Below are 9,510 nucleotides of genomic sequence, written 5' to 3' on the forward strand. Positions count from 1 at the left end.
TGACGCGTGGATGCCTTTTGGTCCGTGACAAAAGGCCCTCCTGCCTGGGCAAGCCGCAGCGGCCACGTAGAACCCCTTTAGTCCCGGTTCGTAGGCGAACCGGGACTAAAGGTATTGAGCTTTAGTATCGACCCTTTAGTCCCGGTTCCAGAACCGGAACAAATGGGCCTCTGGAAGCGGGACAAATGGGTCTTCTTCTACTAGTGCTAGGAAAGGAATTACAGTCTGGGGACATGAGCTAATGCACATCCCAGGTCGGGGGAAAGACTACTCTAAGTCCAGTAGCGCCTACCACAGCCCAAAGTTTGGCCTTCTCCTTGATGCCAGTGAACCAGCGTTGGGATGCAGGTTATCTATAGATGTGCCGTGATGCTTCGTTTATGGTCCTCTCTACAACGAGTAGAGAATTGAGACATATTTACGGAGGTGTGCGCATGATTGAAGGCCACGGCGAAAAATACTTTTACCCCACAGGAATGGCAACATGATCGTAAGATTAGGCTACCTACAGTTTAGGCGTTATACAGAACTTAGTTTATTTGTTTTTCGTCTTCTTCATTTTGACTTTACGAGAGGACTTTGTTGGTTGTGTGCATCTTAGTTATGTAGAGACCGGGTGTAATGCTTAAGCCTTTTATGCAATAAAGGGCCCCTTTTTTAAAAAAAATAGTGTACATCTCCTTTCATGTTCATGGGTTAGGCTTGGGAGTCAGATGGAATGTGGAGTGTGTGCGTAGTGGATCCTGTTTGCAGAATCAAACGCCATTCTGACTTGATTGACACTCTGCTCTGCTCAAAACAAAACGCTAGTGTGCTCAATCTTTCTTCATGTTCCGAATCTAGAACAGACTGTCGAATTGTCCTCATGGAACATTTCCGACACACAGAAACACACATTAACCCACACTTGTAGATCTGTCCAGCCTCTAAACTAAAATCCGCAATAACATTTATTCGCTTAAACCGTTAGGTTGAATCGGACGAAAATCAAAACTTGAACGTTTCAAAGGGCACGCGGTCAGTGATATCAATATGTCATGTACTCGATCTCCATAGGTTTAGACCCTGCTTTCCTATCGTTAATCCTTGCATCATGTCCCATTATTAATTTGCCAATGTACTCTGCTGTTTCTATAACAAATTATGTTGAATTTAAGGATGACGCCGACTGAGTGGTGTTTATCTGCTGCAAACGTGATGGGGTGACATGCTTTCTGAAACTACTATCAATTTTACCAGTGTTATGCATGTACGGATACGGTCAGGTGCAGGCTGCTTGCACGTCCACGACCACCACAAGCCTCAGACCCTCAGTCATGTCTTGCCTGTGGGATATTCAGTCTTTCTTACATGAACCAGCTGTGAGCTTTATCAACATACCGGTGTCGGTTCCACCAAATTGCCGGCCACCGATACAATGACAGATTCATGATTGTGCCAATACAAGGTAGCACCAGGAGCCATATGAGCTCCATGGGTAGGTAAAGGAATAGCCATCGAATTATTTATATGCTTGCAGTGTAGGATCTTAAAGTCAATAAACATAGTGAACAGGAGGAATTTAGTCTACGTGAAGAACACTCCATGGCGTGATTTGTCGTGTTCGTTGGATTGGACAGCGGCCATGAGTACAAAGACACCTGTCTTGATAACAATGCGACCCAATACAACCTTAACCGCAAACGCAAACTGCATTCAGGCAGACGATCATCTCCTCATGGAGAGTATCGACTAAATGGTGAGTTGACACATCCGCGTGGAGAGCATAGCTGACTAAATGGTGAGTTGACACATCCATGTGGAGAGAATAGACTAAATGGTGAGTTGGCACGTCTGCATGGAAAGCACCATTTTCTGTTAATAAATCAAGATAAATACAATTTTCCTTCGTCCTATATTAATTGTCGCTCGAGTGGATGTATCTAGCGGTATTTCAGTGCTAGATACATCCGTTTGAGCGATAATTACTATGGGACGGAGGGAGTAGAATTTAGATTCTCATCATCATGAGTTGACACATCTTGGCTTAAAACTACATGTATAGGAATCTGGTCTTCAGGTCAGTTTTCTTTTTATAGAGATATTGTTAATCAGTTTGATTCTCTAGCTTCTGTTTAGGCCTAACATGAGGGGGGAACGGTTTTAGGCCCCGGAAGCTTCAGGACTTTGGTATGACCATGTATTAATTATGTTTCAATATTTAAGTTACATGCACACATTGTTAACAGAGGACGATATTCTATCACATGGGTCAATTTCTCCTGGCAACTACTCCCTCCGTTTCTAAATATTTGTCTTTTTAGAGATTTGAACAAATGACTGCATACGAAGCAAAATAAGCGAATCTACACTTTAAAATATGTCTACATACATCCGTATGTTGTAGTCCATTTGAAATGTCTAGAAAGACAAATATTTGGGAACGGAGGGAGTACATAGTACTACCAGCAAGTTAATTACTTTCATTGATGATGATATCTCTGTATATGTACAAGATCGAGAACTAGAGAGAGCTAGGAACCGCATCGGACAACCTTATATCATATATATTTCTACTTACATTCACCAATTGAGTCGGGTGTTAGTAGCTACGACTATGTAGAGGTGGAGCACACTAGTATGTGACAGTAACACACAAGGATCCTCTCTCTTCTCAATTCTCATGTAGGCATCTCTTTTCATGTTAGTGAGTTCGGCTTGGGAGGCAGAAGGAATTCAGGGTCTACCTGCTGAGTGGAAGCATCTCCAATATCAAACGCCATTATGTCTTTATTGACACCCTACTTTGCTGGATATGGAACTGGAGTGTGCTCAATCTTTCCTCGTATTCCATATCCGCATCAGCCTGCTCATTGGTCCTCATGCAACACGATTTAATAACAAAAAGAAGCAGAGGCATTGAAGATTGCTTGAGAGGATGGCACGAAGCTTGCAACACAGCAGAAATTAACTACCACTTGTATATGTCTGGAATCTAAATTCGAAAAGCAGAATAGCCTTTATTTGCTTATTTCATTCGGTTTGGATATTTCAAAAGGCAATTAATCCACACTCTCAATCATGTGAATATGTCATGTACTCCAAAGATTTATGCTTAATCCTTGCTTCAGGTCCATGATTACTAACTTACCAAGGTGGTGATGTTTTGTATAATAAACAGAAGGTGCAAATAATGCTGAATTTGATGCTAATGCCAAGGTTTTTTCTTCGTTACTGTATTTTCGGTCCGGAGCGGAAAGGCCGGTTTCCGAAAAATATCGGATTTTTTCGTCCAAAATTTTCAAACAAAAATTGAATTCAAATTTTTTTAGCATTAAAATATATTGAATTTGTCGCCGGTTTACGCATGAATTGCTTTGTATCGTGGTGGTCAGCACGCAGCCACTAAAACCGAATGGCACCGATTCAATTCCTGCGTAGTGCATCGCGTCATATTTTCATTTTTATTTTTCATATTTCGTTGAACAATGATTAAAAAAAAATAGCTCTCAAGCTGTAGCAGTCACGTTCTACCAGCAAGCCAGAAGTGCAAACACTTCATACAAGCTTTATTTGACCTAGTTCAGTTATTAAATTCAAAACAATTTAATTTTTTGGATGGTATTATATTTTTCGGAGTTGACCGAAATTTCCGAAACCCGGCCCGTTTCCAAAAATCTCGTTCGTAAAAAAATTCCCTGCCGACGGAGACAGAGTGATGTATTTCGGCTGCAAACTTTACCGGTGGCATGTTGTCCAACACTATTACTCTGTTTATTTTATCATCTGTTTATTTTATCAGGTGCAGGCAATCACTACTTATCAGGTGATATGCAGGTGAGTCAACATGTGGTTATGCACCTTTCAAGAGAGAAATCCTACAATAGAAAATATCTATCAACTTGAATTTTGTAATGTTAATTAATTTTATAACCACATCAGAGTTAGGCCTTTCGCCTAGGAGACCTAGGGGAAGGTGAAGTGAGGAGATCAGTCTATACCGACGCCTTCAAGGAGGGAAACGGCGCCCTCAGGCGTCGCCGTTGGTGCGGCCGGTCCTGGCCGGCCAGGGACTTCGCCGAACTAGATCTCCGCCACCAGCAACACCTCCTGTACAGAACCGGCGATCGAGAGGAAGCACGGCCCGACCAGGCTGGTCCGCACACCGAACAGGAGAGAAAGGGAGGCGCATGCAACACTATAACTTTATTAATTTTATCAGGTGCAGGCAATCACTGCTTATCAGATGACATGCAGGTGTCCAACACTATTACTTTATTAATTTTATCAGGTGCATGCAATCACTGCTTATCAGATACTCCCTCCATTCCACAATGTAATGTCTATAGATTTTATTAAAAGTCAAACTTTTCTAACTTTGACCAAGTGTATAGAGAAAACTATCTACTTCTACAGTATCAAACATGTACATTCTAAAAATATAACTCATGATGTATCTAATGATGTGCATTTGGCATTCTAGATGCACGCATTTTTCTCTATAAATATGGTCAAAGTTTGTAATGTTTGGCTTTTAAAATAATCTATAGGCACTACATTATGAAACGGAGGGAGTAACATGCAGGTGAATCAACATGTGGTTATGTACCTTTGAAGAGAGAAATCCCACAATAGGAAAAATCTATCAACTTGAATTTTGCAATGTTAATTACTTTTTTTTAGAAAAGGAGGATGACCCCCGGCCTCTGCATCTGGGCGATGCATGCGGCCACTTTATTAATTATTCTCACAAGACCATACAGAGTCATACAACAGTAAGACTGAAGCCACCGTCTAAGCAACAACTGTCGCTACACCTATCCAATTGATGAAGGGGCGCTGATAGTCTGGGCCTAATACCAAACAAACATCATAGTCAAACCTAAACATCTAAGATCTGAGGTCCCAACCAGGACGCCTGCCTGGTATGGGGCACCTACCAGTCCGGCGCACTCCTCAGCCAGGACGCCTGCCTGGTATGGGGCACCTACCAGTCCGGCGCACTCCTCAACCAGGACGCCTGCCGGGTATGGGGCCGCCGCAACCACCTGCCACGAGTCCATCTTCAGAGTTGTATTGTTGCATCTACCATGCCAGGTCTCTCTGCCATCGACGCCACCACGACGCCAGACATCGTTGTCCTCCTGCGCGAGTCCGTCCTCCCACATCGAACTCTGAATCCGCACTGCCCCACGCCGTCCAGATCCGTTGCCATCAATGTATGGATGAAGCACCGCTCCACCAAAGAAGCTGTCCGCTGGTCCCGTGAAGCCGAGTGCACCTCCAAGAATGCCGCCCTCAAGGGGGTTACGACACATGATTGCCCCCAACATCTGATCAGTTGATCTAGGGTTTCCCCCGGAGGTATTGAGTGGAGTTGGGAGCTTCACCTCGATGATGCCTTCATGAAGGAAACAATGATAAGGGCATCGTCATCACCGGCTCCGGCCATCGATTGAAAATCAGGTTTTCACCCGGATCTGTCCCAAGAAATCCATCCAACAACCTGTGCACCGTCTCGACCGCCTTCAAAGCCCCAGATCCAACCGCCTAGATCCGGCGACCAACCATAGCAACAGTGCCACCGTGGGATCCCTGGCGCACCAGCCACTGCCTGAGTGTGCCACCAATGGAGCCTAGGAGGAGGGCTCCCATCCCGCCTCGCCAAGCCTCGAGAGCCGCCGAGAAGGATCCCGCACGCTCGTCATCGTCTCTGATCCGAACCAATGCATAGCAGATCGCCGTGACAGATCCGCCTTGGACAGGGACTGCACCACACCATGCCGCCGCGGGAAGCCCGAGCTTCACCGGCCGCCACCCTCCAGGGCCGCCGCCCCAGGATCCAGACAGAACTTTGCCGCTGCCACCGACCAAGTTCCGCCGCCGCTGACCGGCCAAGCCGCCGGTCACTATATGACCATGCGAGCACAGCTAGCCGGCTGACCAACTCCGACGAAGAAGAAGGCCACCACCACCAAGCCTAGGGCCAGCACCCTAGACATCCTCGTGTTGCAGATCAAGTCCAGGAGCAGTGCCCCGCCGACGGCGATTGAGATCGGCAGCACAACGAATTAGCCCGACATGAGTCAAGGCCAGATCCAGCGTTGCTGGTGCCGTCCTCCCCCGCCGCCGCCGCACCACTTCCATGTCGCCGCCGATCTACGCCACCGCCGCCGATCTGGCCGGAGAGGAGCGCCGCCTCCCAACCAGATCGAGATCCGAGGAGAAACCGCCGCCGCCGCCACGCCACAAGGGCTTTGCCCTGTGACGCCCCGGGCGACGGCGGCGGAGGGGAGCGAAGGAGGGGTGAGGCTGTAGGAGGAGGGCGGGGGCTCCCTGGTGCGGGGCGGCGCCGCCGCACGGGGGAGGGACCCCCATGCATGTTATCTAGTTAACTGCTAATGTGGATTTCTGTTATCTTTCATGTCAAAAAGTTCTGAATTTCTGTAGTAGCAAAAGAAACAAATTTTTATAATTTTATTTGCTCACGTAAGCTAGAATCTCAAGGACCACGCTCTTGAAGAGAAGAGTACCCAAACACAAGCATACACCACACTTCATTTTGGTAGGTTGGCAGAAGTCCAACAGACAACGCACATGGAGAATTTAGATTCAGAACAGAGCGCACGCTGAACAATATATGCAGCAAGTTAAGCTTGGATGCCCTGTCAATCTAATAGGAGTTTTATTTTCTCATGGAATCTAGTGAATGCGAGAATTCAATTGGATAACTATACAAAACGCTCCAAAAAAAAGGTGGATTTATAGTTCCATGCCATGAATTCCATGCCATGTAAAGAATCTGAACCTGATGAACATGCATCGCTTAACTTTGTCAGTCCTCTATGCACTGAGTTCACTTGTTGATCTCTCACTTTTGGAGGTTAGGCGTGGGGAGCAAAGTGGAATTAAAGCGTGCGCTCAGCTTAACTGACCCATCTCCATCACGATTTCAATGATGCAGCTCACGAACTTTTAGGAACAGGTAGCTATCCGGAAAGGAGACGCGCCGGTATGCTACCCTTCCAAACTTCTTCAGTGAAAGGCTTCCAAAGGAGGACCAAAAGAGGAACCAATTCTGATGCGGCACATTGACATGAAGTATATCTTCTATTCTATCTTCGCCTAGCATAACCCACTTCACCTGATTCACCTGCAACCGTCAATGGAAGGCCTCTCTCATCGGTGTTAAACATATATTGTGCAGGTTGTTGGCGTGACCTTGAGGTCCACGGCATAGTAGTTAGGAGGTTTAAGCTTTTCATGTTTATCTCTTTTATCTCCTAAAACCCTCCTGTAATATCTCTGGTGGTTAGCTTCGACGCTGCCATCTCCTGTACCGGACCCCCCTCGATCAATATATACACTGCGGGTCTCCATGTATGGAGATTGAGACGATTCCATAATTTCCACATGGTATCAGAGCAGGCCTCTTCCACGACATCTAGCTCATCTTCCTCCATCCGTTCCCTCCCCAAATCCACCACGCTGCACTCATGTCCACCTCCTCCGCAGTTCCCTCCTCTGGCCTCAACTACAACACCTCAGAACCTCTTAGCTAGACGAATTATGTTCTCTGGCGAGCCCAAGCACGATCCCAGATATTGGCGCCGGCTTGTTCGGCTATATAGATCGGACTATCGAGGAGCCTCCAAAAACAATCATCAGCAAAGATAAAGATGGCAAAGATCACGTAGTTTCCAACCCTGCTCAAAATCCTTGGCTCATTCAAGATCAGCAAATTGTAGCATACCTTCTTCGCAACCTGTCCAAAGAGGTGCTTGTTCAAGTAGCCTCGCTTGAATCATCACATGCGATTTGGACCGCGTTAGCAAATATGTTTTTTGCAGTCTCTCTGTCTCGTGTCAATAACATCAGATCGGCCCTCACGAACGCCCAGAAGGGGTCACAGTCGGCCTCCACCTTCTTCGGGCAGATGTGTGCCCTCTCCGACGAGCTTGCGGCGACAAGCAAACCGATCGGGGAGGACGAGCTCATCTCCTTCATCGTCGTCGGGCTTGATATGGAGTATCAGCCCATCATCTCTACACTCGACGTCCGCACCGAGCCCATCACCGTCGACGCACTCTTCTCGATGGTGGAAAACTTCGATCAACGTGTTGAGATGTTCAGCAGCGCTGGTGGCTTCAAGTCATCCGCGAACGCCGCTTCCAGGGGGCGATCGAGTGGCGGCCGAGGCGGCTACCGCAACCAGAAGCAAGGTGGTCGCGGCGGCAGCTACTCTGGTGGTGGCGTCCAAAACCCTAGTAGTGGCTATCATGGCACGGGTAGCGGCGGCTACAACCAAGGCGGTGGTGGCTACAACAACCACGACGGCGGCGACTACAACAACCATGGCAACGGCGGCGGCCACCATGGCGGCGGCGGGGGCTACTACAACAACAATGCCCCCCCGCGCCACTACTACAACAACAACCAAGGGGCCCGCTTCGTCGGGTATGAGGAGTATGAAAACAAATGCCAGATCTGCAAGAAAACTAACCACATTGCCAAAGAATGTAAGTGGCGTTATGCAGAGGATAATTCCAGGAAAAGGTGTGTTGCAGCTGCGGCGGATGCCTCATACGGAGTTGACTCCAACTGGTATCTTGACTCCGGCTCGAATGAGAACATCACCTCTGAACTAGAGAAGATGACCATGCACGAGAAGTATCACGGCCAAGATCATTTTCACACCGCTGAAAACGGTCCAAGTATGGTGATTAGTCATGTTGGAGAGTCTATTATTCAAACCCCACACCGTGATGTTCTTGTAGATGATGTACTTCACATTCCTAATGCATCCAAAAATCTTTTGTCCGTACATCGCATTACTCTTGATAATGGCGTTTTCATTGAGTTTCATCCCTTCTTCTTTTTGATCAAGGATCAGGTCACGAGGAGGGTGCTTTATCGCGGTAGATGTGTGCAAGGCCTCTACCCACTGATCCCCAAAATTTCCAAGTCCAATAAGCAAGCCTATGGAGTCTTCAAAGTGTCTTCAGAACGATGGCATAATCATTTAGGCCACCCATCTTTTTCCATTGTTTATCAGATTCTTAGCAAAAATAAGCTCGCTTTTGTTGATGAGCATGATCGTGAAACTATTTGTGACTCTTGCCAAAGAGCAAAAAGTCACCAGTTACCATATCCTATATCCAAAAGTGTGTCCATAAAACCTTTGCAACTTGTGTTTTCAGATGTTTGGGGACCGACCCCCTCCTCTGTTGGTCGCCATACCTATTACGTGAGCTTCATTGATGATTTTGGCAAGTATACCTGGATATACCTTCTTAAAAAACGCTCCGATGTTTTTCAAGTTTTCCTTAACTTTCATGCATTGGTAGAATGACAGTTTGATTGCAAAATACTTGCTATGCAGTCAGACTGGGGAGGTGAGTATGAAAAACTGTGTTGCAAATATGCCCTAGAGGCAATAATAAATTAGTTATTATTATATTTCCTTGTTCATGATAATCGTTTATTATCCATGCTATAATTGTATTGATAGGAAACTCAGATACATGTGTG

This window comes from Triticum dicoccoides, chromosome 6B (genome assembly GCF_002162155.2).
Source record: "Triticum dicoccoides isolate Atlit2015 ecotype Zavitan chromosome 6B, WEW_v2.0, whole genome shotgun sequence".
In the NCBI taxonomy this organism is placed as follows: domain Eukaryota; kingdom Viridiplantae; phylum Streptophyta; class Magnoliopsida; order Poales; family Poaceae; genus Triticum; species Triticum dicoccoides.